Here is a 12731-nt window from a genome sequence, read left to right on the forward strand (position 1 = left end):
CCCCCTACATTGTACACTGAAGCTGTACCTCATCTTTCTGCAGTTCACTTTGCAGGTGTAGTTCATGCTGCTGAGAGTTTTCCTCCAAGACAGTGTAAGGACAGCTCTGGGTCTTCCTTCAGCCCTTTCCTCAGCTGCAGTCATGAGAATTACCTGAGGGAACATGTGAACACCTAGTCCAGGTGCACAGAATAGGCACTCAGCAAGCACCCCTTCCCTGCCCCCTTCTCTTGGGAATCCCTCAGGGTGTTAGTTCCAAGTGCAGTGTCTCCTCTCTCTGCTCTTGGCCCCTGAGGTTCAGCAGGGAGCAGGTGCTGAACCTCAAGGCATGGGGTCTTCAGGGCAAAAACCAACCAGTTTGTGGTTGCCAAGGGGGAGGGGGGAGGGAGAGGGAAGGATTAGGAGTTTGGGATTAACAGATGCAAACTAGTATATGTAGGATGGATAAACAAGGAGGTCCTACTGTATGGCACAAGGAGCTATATTCAGTATCCTGTGATAAACTATAGTGAAAAAAAATGAAAAAATATATACACACACACAAAATTGTATACACATATATGTATATATTTATATATGTATATATACACACACATATGTATATATTTGTATATACACACAACAGAAATTGAAGGAACATTGTAAATCAACTATAAAAAATTATATATATATGAATCACTTTGCTGTACAGCAGAAATAAACACAAAATTTTTAAAGAAAGAACCAATCAGCTTTACTTCTTGAACCACACTACCCACAACTCCTGGCAAAGTAAGTGCTCATTGAAAGTTTGCTGGTTGAATGGTGAGCTAAGATTTCTTGCAGGAGAAGAGGCTTGAAGGAACTCTGACTTGTGCAAGGCAGAGGAGCATTAGGGTGGGTAGAGGGAAACCCGATGGAAAAACACAGCAAAACCCAGGGAGGAGTGGGATGCAGCAGGGTCTGTGTGGTCTGAGGGAAGAGGCTACATACCCGTGCGTGCGGTGCCCTGCACAGGGAGACGCAGAGGGAGGGGCCTCTGCCTGCCGAGGTGGGTGGGGTAAAGAGTCTCCCATGGGTATATTTCAGAATTAAGAATGCAAAGTCTGATCTGTAGGACAGAAAAAAACAAGGACCTACTGTAGAGCATGGGAAACTACATTCATTATCCTGTGATGAACCATCACGGAAAAGAACATGAAAAAGAATATCTATGTATAACTGAATCTCTTTGCTTACAGCAGAAGTTAACACAACATTGTAAATCAACTACACTTCAATACAGTTAGTTTTAAGCCATTTTTCAGCATCAGGGTCTATTTCTCTACCAGGTTCATCATTCACTTCGTGGATGCCATGGAAACCCTAGCAAAGGTGATAATGATACTACTTTCCACTGTAGCTACTATTTACTGACCACCTACTACACACAAGGTACCAGGCTAAATGCATCGCAGAATTTTTCTTTCTTTCTTTCTTTGCCTTTTTTTTTGTCTTTTTTTTTGGTCTTTTTAAGGCCTCACCTGTGGCATATGGAGGTTCCCAGGCTAGGAGTCAAATTGGAATTGTAGCTGCTGGCCTACACCACAGCCACAGCAACTTGGGATCCGAGCCGCACCTGCAGCCTACACCACAGCTCACTGCAGTGCTTAACCCACTGAGCGAGACCAGGAATCAAACCTGTGTCCTCATGGACACTAGCAGATTTATTTCCACTGAGCTGCAATGGGAACTCCACAGAATTTCTTTTAACCCCCCAAAAAACACCTAGAGGGAGGTCTCCCTTCAAAGGCTTGCTCTTCATGAAGCTTCCCTACCCCTCCCCTCAGCATCTTCTGCACAGGACATTGCACTTTATAGAAGTGGAGTATGTGTATTCTGCTGTGACTTGCTTCTTGCCCTTAATGCAGTTTATCCATCCAGCCATGTAGCCATTGTGCACGCATTTTCCTGAAACTGGGAAACCGTTCTGCAGTTGATGAGCATGGAGTGGTTTCAGTGTTCTTAGGGGCTGGCGCCTGCCCCCCACTCCCACCACTGCTGCACCTGTGTGAGGACCAAAGAAAGTAGTACAGTCACTGGCATGCAAGTGCACTTCCTGTTTGCTAGGTCGGGACATGCAGTTTTCCCAAGCAGTTACAGCACATTTGACCTTGTCTAACACCACAAGAAAGTTCCATTTTTTCCATATTCTTATCCATACATGGCATTGTTCATTTAAAATGTTTTAGCCAGTCTGGGAGGTATAAGCTATTATCTCTTCATGGTCTTATTTTTCATTGATTTTTCACAGAAATTAAATTGTCATCGTTTTGGTTTTGGTTTTGATTTTTGTTTTGTTTTTGGCTGTTAGCCACAGCATGTGAAAGTTCCTAGGCCAGGGATTGAACCCATGCCACAACAGTGATAAAGCTAGATCCTTAACTGCTAGGCCACTAGAGAACTCCAAAGTCTTTTTTTCTATTTCTATCACTTTTTTTGTCCTTCTGTTTCTGCAAAATTTCCACTTATTTCACTGGCCCATTTTTTCACTGGATTGTTTGTCTTTTTCTTAGAGTAAATCTTAGGAATGCTTTAAATAATCTGAGTACCATTGCTTAATCAGTTAAATGTTTGGTAAATATCTTCTCACAGCATGGTTTGTCTACTCACTTTATTAAAGTTTTAATACTTTTAATGTGAAGCAGTTTAGCATTTATTTTATCTATATTTATCAATCATTTCCTTTATGGTGTTCATAAAGGAAATGATTTCATCTTGTTTAAGAAATTCTGGAGTTCCCGTCGTGGCGCAGTGGTTAACGAATCCGACTAGGAACCATGAGGTTGCGGGTTCGGTCCCTGCCCTTGCTCAGTGGGTTAACGATCCGGCGTTGCGGTGAGCTGTGGTGTAGGTTGCAGACGCGGCTCGGATCCCGCGTTGCTGTGGCTCTGGCGTAGGCCGGTGGCTACAGCTCCGATTTGACCCCTAGCCTGGGAACCTCCATATGCCGCTGGAGCGGCCCAAGAAATAGCAAAAAGACAAAAAAAAAAAGAAAGAAATTCTTCTTCACTTCAAAGTCATACAGTATTTCCTGCACTCTCTTCTAGAACTTACAAAATTTAGCCTTAACTTGGGAATTTATTTTTGGTATGGTGGGGGTCCAATTTCATTATTCTGATTTGCATAATCCTTGTCTTAGCATGATATAGAGGGAAGTCTGTTCTTCTCCAACTAATCTGTAAAATCATCTGTCATATATCAAATGTCCATATATATGTGATCCTTTTTAGGTTTTCTATTCTGGTCTCCTTCTCTATGTGTCTATCCCTGTACCACTGACATACTGTCTGAACTCATGTCTTTATGTGATAGCCTGTTTCCCCTGTAGGACCTATCCTTCACCTCGCTCTTTTTCTTCAATGTGTGTTGAACTTTGTGCTTCTCAACGAATTTTGGAATAAATTTGCAAGTTACACACGCATGCACACACACACACACACACACACACACACACACACACGTGCCCTTTACTTCCACATACCCTTTAAGATACTGAATGCAATTATATTGAACCAATAAAGGTATAATGTATCCTAATTTATTGTCTCTGCTTCTTCAGACCTACTTCATCTCTGGCAGGCTTCTGTACATTTTTCATTGGATCCATTCCTGCAAACCTTCTATGATGCTATTGTAAATGACATCTTTTGTTTGCCTTTCTAAGTTTTTCTAGCTTAGACAATGAGTTGATTTTGTATGTTAATTCTGCATATGAAAGCATTTTATTTATTCTGGTAGTTTATCTGTAAGATTATTTTCTACATATAAAGTCATATTATCCACAAATAAGGACAGGTTTTTCCTTCCTTTTAAACTTCTCAGACCTTTTATTTTAATTAATTAACATATTAATGTTTCCTAATTGCACTGGCCAAGATCATCAGGAGTTTGCTGGATATCAATGGTGGTAGTGTGACCTTATATGATTTCTTATCTTAAAGGAAAGACAGTCAGCATTATTCAACATTTCACCAATCAGTGTGATATTGTAATTTTTGAAAAGATATCCTGTATCAGGTTAAAGAGCTTCTTTCCTATTCCTGCTCTTCCAAGAGATATTTTCTTTCATCATGAATGGATGCTGAATTATATCAGTGTGTATCTTTTGAGATCGTCTTCTGAGTTTTCTTTTAAATTTATAACGTAGGAGTTCCCATTGTGGTGTAGCAGAAATGAATCCTACTAGTATACGTGAGGATGCAGACTCGATCCCTGGCCTTGCTCAGTGCCTTGGATCCCATGTTGCTGTGGCTGTGGCATAGGCCAGCAGCCACAGCTCAAATTTGACCCCTAGCCTGGGAACTTCTGTATGCCACAGGTGCTACCCTAAAATAAATAAATTAATTAAATAAACTTATAATATAGTGTGTTTATAAGGTCAAACTAGCTTTTATACATTGAATTTTATTTTGTTGGCTGTCAGTATTACTATAAAATTTCCATTTTTAATCTTAGGCTAAGATAACTGATTTTGTCCTTTTATTTTTAAACTTTAGTTTTTAAAAAATGGTTGATTAATAATCCAAATAAATACTATGTTACCACTTCTTTTAACGTTGCTCCTTGTATCTCACCTTTTCATGTTGGATTTATTTCTCTTTTTATTCAAGTATTTTCCCTGTTTTCAAAGTCTGTGGACAGTGAATTTTCTGAGCCTCTGTGTCACAAACGTACATCACTGTTTTTCTTGAAAGATAGTTTGGCTCTTCATAGGTTCCAGAACTCCCCGCAACCCCTGTCTTTGAATGTCTTTGAATGCTCTTTGAATTCTGTATCCAATGGAAAAGGCTTCAATTTGATTCTCATTCCTTTGTGTGATGATTATTTGGAAAATATTTTATTGTGGGAGAATATACATAACATAAAATGTATCGTTTTGACCATTTTTAAGTGTACATGCAGTGTGTTAAGTACCTTCACAGAGTTGTATAAACATTGCCACCATCTACCTCTAGAACTTTTCATCTTCCCAAGTTGAAACTCAGTACCCATTAAATCCTACTCTTAGTTCCCTGTCTCCCAGCCCCTGGCACCTGCTATTCTGCCCCTAAGAATTTGACTGCTCTAGATCCTTCATATAAGGAGAATCATACAATACATGTTCTTTTATTACTGTCTTACTTATAATGTCCTCAAGGCTCATCCATGTTGTAACATATGTCAGAATTCCCTTCTTAAGACGAATCATTGTATGGATAACTTATTTATCTATTCATTCATTGATGGACGCTTGAGTCAATTCCACCTTTTGGCCATTGTGAATAATTCTTCTACCAACAAGGCTGTACAAATATCTCAAGTCCCTGCTTGAACAGATATACTCAGACCTAAAATTGCTGTATCATATAGTAATTCTATGTTTAATTTCTGAGGGAACCACTATGTTGTTTTCTAAAGAGACTGTCCCATTTTACATTCTTACCAGCAATGGAAAAGGGTTCCAGTTTCCCTTTGTCCTCACCAATACTTGTAATTTTCTGGATTTTTAAAGTTTTTTTATTATAGCCTTAGGAATGGCTATGCAGCAGTATCTCATTGCAGCTTTGGTTTGCATTTCTCTAGTGATTACTGGTGTTGAGTATCTTTTCATATGCTTATTATCCATTTGTTTATCTTTGGAGAAATGTCTCTTCAAATTCTTAACCCTTTTTTTGCATTGGGTTCTTTGGGTTTTCTATTGAGTTGTAGGAGTTGTTTACATATTCTTGATATTAATGGATTATCAGATGTATATGATTTGCAAATATTTTCTCCCATTCCACGGGTTGCCTTTTTACTCTGTTGATGGTATTATTTGGTGCACAGAAGTTTTTAATTTTGATGACGTCCAACTTTTTTGTTGTTGCTTTTGGTATCCTACCCAAGAAATCATTGCCAAATCCAATGTGGCCAAGATTTTTCTCTGTTTTCTTATAAAAGTTTTTTGCTTTTATCCCTTTGATCCATACTGAGATAATTTTTGTATATGGTGTAATATAAGGGCCCAACTTCATTCTTTTTGTGTGAATATCCAGTTTTCTCAACATTGTTACTTGAAAAGACTGTCCTATCCCAGTCGAATGGTCTTGACACCATAGGTCTTGTAAAAAATTACTTGACTATATATGTAAGGGTTTAATTCTGGACTCTATTTTATCACACTGGTCTGCCTATATGTGTGTCTTTATGCTGATACCACATTGTTTTATTTTGATAACTATAGCTTTGTAGTGAGTTTCAGAATCAGGAAATTCAAGGCCTCCAATGTTGTTGTTGTTGTTCTTCTTCTTCTTCTCCTCCTCCTCCTCCTCCTCTCCTTCTTTTCTTCTTCTTCTGCCATGCCCATGGCATGCATATGTTCCTGGACCAGGGAATGAACGCTTGCCACAGCAGTGACCCAAGCCACAGCAGTGCCAACACTGGATCCTTTAACTGTTGGACTATCAGGGAACTCTTATTTTTCTTTATCAAGATTGTTTTGACTTCTGATTCCTATTCTTTTGCATTTTGTGTCTTCCCATTTCTATTTAAGAATTCAGTCAAGTTTATGAAGATGTGTGATTTATCCATGTGGATGGGAGATGTCAAAGAGGAAACCAGCTAGGGGTCTGGAGCCCCTAGTTGCTCAGGACCTGCAGGGACAGGACAGGCCATCCCCAGGCTCTGGGTACACCACCCAACAGGGGCATTCCCTAGATGCAGGAGAGACCCTCAGACTTCTCCCAGAACCTAGGCATTAACATGTAGGAAAGAGGGTTTCCTATCCCATGTGGTATAGTGTGTTTAAGGTACACAGATGTAACCCAGCTTCTTCCCTCACCTGTGCCACCAAAGTCCTCCTAGCTTATGATATCCTGGTTCTCATGCCCACGAGAACACTCCACATTTCTGATAAGCAAGTGGATCTCAGGAGTCAAGATGCAATTCTAACATTTGTCCCCACCACTGGCGAGCACCATGCCCTTGCCTGGACTGAGGTGTGGTCCACGGGGACCCTCTAGATTCAGGATGCTGTTGATGATACTCCGACACCACAATGGAGCATGGTGCACCCCACCAGGAAAAAGGTGTGGTCGTTGTCCAATTCCCTGATCATGAACAACCTCCTAATTTTGAGATTCCTCATGGACTGGGCCACCTGAAATTCTCATGGGATGTCACAAGTTGTGATTCTGTCTGTGAGCCCCTCTATATACCTCTCCTGGAGCATCCATAGCCTATGAACTTCTCATGTGACTCTGACCCCACAGTAATTTCTCTGACTCAACACCTACCAGGGAGACTTTCCCATTTATCCTGACCTACTTCCCAATGGCTGCATTTATTTAAAAATTAAAGGGTGCAGAATTCCCTCTGTGGCACAGTGGGTTAAGAATTTGTCTACAGTGGCTCAGGTTGTTTGATCCCTGACCCAGTGCAGTGGGTTAAAGGATGTAGTGTTGCTGCCACTGTGGTGTAGGTCGAACCTGTGACTTGGATTAAATCCCTGCCCTGGGAACTTCCATATTCTTCAGGGGCAGTGATAAAAAATTAAAATTAAAAGGTGGGACGGTAGGTGAAGAAGGGAGATTCAGAGGTGTAGGATTCCCTTTCAAGACCGTTTCAAGTTTATACCAGATATTTAAAATAATTTTAAAATTTGAAATATTTGAAATTTTAAATATAAAAAAAAGATACTTAAAATTTATATTTTAAATTCTCACTTTCAATGAAATGCAAATATTCTCTTTTATTCTTGTCTTTTCCAGAGTTCTCAGGGGTTGTGGTCTCAGGCCATCCACTGGAGCAACAATGGGCCATTTCCAGCAGGGACGGTGCAGTGTTGCCCCCGGTGCCTGACTGCCACCCACCTCCAGAGAGTCGCGGTGTCTGAAAAGTAAGTCCCATGTTCATGGGTCCTGACCATGCTGCAGGGACAAGCGTAGTGAACAACTTGAGCAACAGAGCTTGTGAGGGTCCTAGGGACAGATGACCTGAAAATTGGGTTTAAAGCCAGGGAGGAATGGAGTGTTAATTTATCCACTCAAGTTCAGTGAGAGGAAATTATGAAATGAATTTCATGTGTATTAAGATTTGTGTTTAGAGTATTAAGCATTGGAGTTCCCACCGTGGCACAGTAGGTTAAGAAGCCAACTGCAGTGGCTCAGGTCGCTGCAGAGGTTTGGGTTCAATCCCTAGCCAGGCACAGTGGGTTAAGGATCTGGCATTGCCACAGCTGCAGCATTGGTCCCAGCTGTGGCTCTGACTTCTGATTCAATCCCTGGCCCAGGAACTTCAATATGCAGTGGGTGTGGCCGTTAAAAAAAAAGAAGAAGAAGAAGAAGAAGAAAGGAAATAGAATAGTAGACAGTAGCCTTAAAAGCAATGTGGGCTATAGTGAATGACCAACAGGTGATTTGATTTATAGGAGTGCAAAATTTGTTAAGTAACCCTGCCATCTGTAGCTTTCATGATTGATTTTTTTTAAGTATTACAAGAGGAATTTAAACAAAAGTAGAAAGTCTCATCTTAACATAATACTTGCGTTTATTTCTAATGTCCCTCTTAGTTCTTGTCCCAAAATACAGTTTTTATCTAGTTGATATCAGAGCCTAGCAATTCTTTTGCCAAATAACTCTTCCTACAAATATCTTCATTTACTGTTTTGCCTACTCTTCATTTTGATAAACTTCAAATTTATAGAAAAAGGGAAAAATAATGCAGTGAACACATATATTCTTCAATCACATTGACTAGCTGTTTGCCTAAGCACACACACATACAGCTATGGACATATATGGGGAGATTGTAAATATGGACTTGTGTATGTTATGGATTGTGTGTGTACAGTTTTTTTCTCTGAATCATTTGAAATTAAGTTGCAGGCATCATGGCATACTTTGCATTCATCTCCTAAGTTCATAAGCTGTCTTCAACACTATAATAATGTGTAATTCAACAATCATAGTGCTTTTCAATACATAGTCCCAACTCAAATACCCCTGGTAGTCCTCAAAATATTTTTTTTCTTCTTTGGCTGTCCTGTGGTGCATAGAGTTCCTGACCAGGGATCAGATTGGAGCCACGGTTGTGACAACACCAGATCTTTAACCCACTGTGCTGGGCCAGAAATCAAATGTGCGTTCCAGTGCCGTGGAGACACCACTGATCCTGTTGCACCACAGGGGGACCTCCCCCCAAATACTCTTTATAGCTGTTTTCCTTTATCTAGCATTCAATTAAGTATTAGGCCCTAAATCTGGTTATGTCTCCTTAAACCGAAAACAAAACTCTGCTTCTGTTTATGTCTTTGGTGATGTTGATTTTTTTTTTTTTAAGAAGCTAAGCTGTTTGTTTTGTACAGTATCTCAAAGTCTGGATTTGTCTGACTGTTCCCTCATACTTAGACCCAGGTAAACATCTCATGTATTTACCCCACATCAGTGGTATTAGTAGTGATAAGTTCAACTAAGGTAATTAATGCAGAGCCCTCCTTTATAATATTACCTTTTTTATTCTTTGGAGTGAGCTTAGAGACCACAGGAGTACTCTCTTTCTCAGACAACTTTTCTTTTCTTTTTTTTTTTAGGACCGTACCTATAACACATGGAAGTTCCCAGGCTAGGGGTCCAATTGGAGCTGCAGCTGCCAGCCTACACCACAGCCACAGCAACGCCAAATCCTAGCTGCATCTGCGATCCACACCTCAGCTTGCAGGAACGCCAGATCCTTAACCCACTGAGTGAGGCCAGGGATTTAACCCACATCCTCAAGGATGTTACTTGGGTTTATAACCCGCTAACAACGGGAACTCCCTTCCTAGACAATTTTGAGACAATTTTTTTACCTAATGGCTTTAGCATCCATTGCTGGTTGTATTATAATTTTTCACTAATTAGTCAATCAGCACATCATATTTTCTTCCCTGTCCCCTAGTCCTTCATTTTTCTCTTTTCCCACAGTTGTGAGATATTACATGACAGAATATCTGGGTAGTCAAGAGAAGGATTCTAAAATCAGACCGTCTAGATGTGCCTCTTGTCTCTGTCACACTGACCAGATGATCTTGAGCAAAGGCTCCACCTCACAAACCTCAGTGCCTTGTCCTTCACATTGGGACACAGGAGCAGCTCCTGTAAGGGGTGTCCAGTGGGGCTCACTAGGTATTCGTACAGAGGCAGGGGGATGCTGAGCACCACTGGATGCTGCTCCAGCCCTGAAGTCATTTGTAAGCCATGAAAGCTGATTCAGACCTTTGGCAAAAAAGGCTGATAAACCTGAGTGACAGGGCAGAGGTTGCCCCTGGCCTGAGCGGGCACAGTTCTAAGTCCCTGTGGTTAGAAGGTTGCTTAGAGATTCAAACTCAGCATGACAGGAGGCATCCATCAGTGAACCATGCCCTGATGAGGTGGCCTCCGCTGTTCTGGTGACCAGTGCTCTCTGTCACACTCCCCTCCTCTCCTCCCCAGGCTGGGTCTCCCCAGCCTGCTGTCCATTTGCCTTTTGGTCACAAGTAACCAATCGGACTTCTTGTTTGAAGGTTATTAGATTTTTTTCTGTTTAGATTCAGTCCCTATGGTTTTATTTGCACTCTCTGGCCATGGAATCTTCCTTGAGTATGTTTTGGGAATTTTACCAAGCTTGTGAATATACACGTGAGTTTGCAAGCTGCACATGGACATGGATTAAATGAGTCTTAAGCTGGGGAAAGAGTGCCCTTGGAGCACACTTACAGAGTGAGTCAGTCTTTTCTTTCTTTCTTTCTTTCTTTCTTTCTTTCTTTCTTTCTTTCTTTCTTTCTTTCTTTCTTTCTTTCTTTCTTTTTCTTCTTTCTTTCTTTCTTTCTTTCTTTCTTTCTTTCTTCTTTCTTTCTTCTTTCTTTCTTTCTTTCTTTCCTTTCTTTCTTTCTTTCTTTCTTTCTTTTCCTTTCTCTCTCTCTCTCTTTCTTCCTTTTTCTATATTTTTTTTTTTTATGTTTTTGGCCACCCTGCAGCATATGGAATTCCCAGGCCAAGGATCAGATCTGAACCATAGTTGCAACCTACACTCCTATGCTGCAGCTACAGCAATGCCAGATACTTTAACTCACTGTGCCTGACAGGGAATCCAACCTGCATCCCAGCACTGCAGAGACACTGCTGTTTCCATTATGACACAGCAGGAAGTCCCAGCTAGAGCATTTTAAAAGCACTTGCTCTGAACATTTTACCTGTCTTGTTTTCTTCCTCACAATTCTTCAGAGCAGATGAGGGCTGGTGTGATCAACAGTGGCTGGACCAGTGTGTGTGCTGTGCTTGGCCTGCTTCCTGCTTGCCAAGCCAAGCTTGAAGAATGGCTCTGTAGAGCCACCTATTCTGCTTTCTGGGGTGACACCAGCCCATCTGGCCTGTGTTAGCCAGGGCAAAGGCTGGGCCCTGTAGACCCAGAAATGAAACCTCTGCATGGGCTGTGGGCCCAGCCCAAAGCTTCCCTCAAGTTTCATCACCTCCTCCTTCCATTTTCCTGCTTCTTAACCTGTACAAGCCAGGGATCCTTGCCTGTCTCATGTCCCCTTGATGGGGAAGAGACTGTGGTACAGGCCCTTATGGGACAACTGGAGCACAGCTGAAAATCAAACCTCTGCTTTCGCAGTGTGAACTAAAGATTGACACTTGGAATCTGCCTGTACAAGGATTGAATCATGAGCCATTGCAGCTGCTGACCCTCAACACCCGCAAAAGGAGCTCGGGGTGGAGATCAAGAGTGAGGTACTCTGTGCTCTGGAAAAACTAGAAGAACAGGTCTTCAAATAGTTAGATATTTCAGGAGAAGATTTTACAAGCCCAATTTTTGCATCTCCTCATAGCTAGAAAAAGCACTAAAATTCTTCATGGCCATTTTTAAGGAAAGTGTTGTCTGCATGTATGCCCAAGAGTGGGATTGCTGGGTCATATGGAAGTTCTATGTATAGATTTCTAAGGTACCTCCATACTGTTCTCCATAGTGGTTGTACCAGCTTACATTCCCACCAGCAGTGCAGGGGAGTTCCCATTTCTCCACAACCCCTCCAGCATTTGTTATTTGTGGACTTATTAATGATGGCCATTCTTACTGATGTGAGGTTGTATCTCGTGGTAGTTTTGATTTGAATTTCTTTAATAATCAGGGATGTTGAGCATTTTTTCATGTGCTTGTTGGCCATCTTCCTTGGAGAAATGTCTATTCAGGTCTTTTGCCTGTTTTTCACTTGGGTCGTTGGCTTTTTTGCTATTGAGTTGTATAAGTTGTTTGTATATTTTAGAGATTAAGCCTTTGTCAGTTGCATCATTTGAAACTATTTTCTCCCATTCTGTAAGTTGTCTTTTTGTTTTCTTTTTGGTGTCCTTTGCTGTGCAAAAGCTTTTCAGTTTGATGAGGTCCCATGGGTTTATTTTTGCTCTTATTTCTGTTGCTTTGGGAGACTGACCTGAGAAAATATTCATAAGGTTGATGTCAGAGAATGTTTTGCCTATGTTCTCTTCCAGGAGATTGTTGGAGTCTTGCCTTATATTTAAGTCTTTCAGCCATTTTGAGTTTATTTTTGTGCATGGTGTGAAGATGTATTCTAGTTTCATTGCTTTGCATGCAGCTGTCCAGGTTTCCCAGCAATACTTGCTGAAAATACTGTCTTTTTCCCATTTTATGTTCTTGCTTTCTTTGTCAAAGATTAGTTGACCATAGGTGTCTGGGTTTATTTCTGGGTTCTCTATTCTGTTCCATTGGCCTGTCTGTCT

The sequence above is a fragment of the Phacochoerus africanus genome, chromosome 2 (genome assembly GCF_016906955.1).
Source record: "Phacochoerus africanus isolate WHEZ1 chromosome 2, ROS_Pafr_v1, whole genome shotgun sequence".
NCBI classification, from domain to species: domain Eukaryota; kingdom Metazoa; phylum Chordata; class Mammalia; order Artiodactyla; family Suidae; genus Phacochoerus; species Phacochoerus africanus.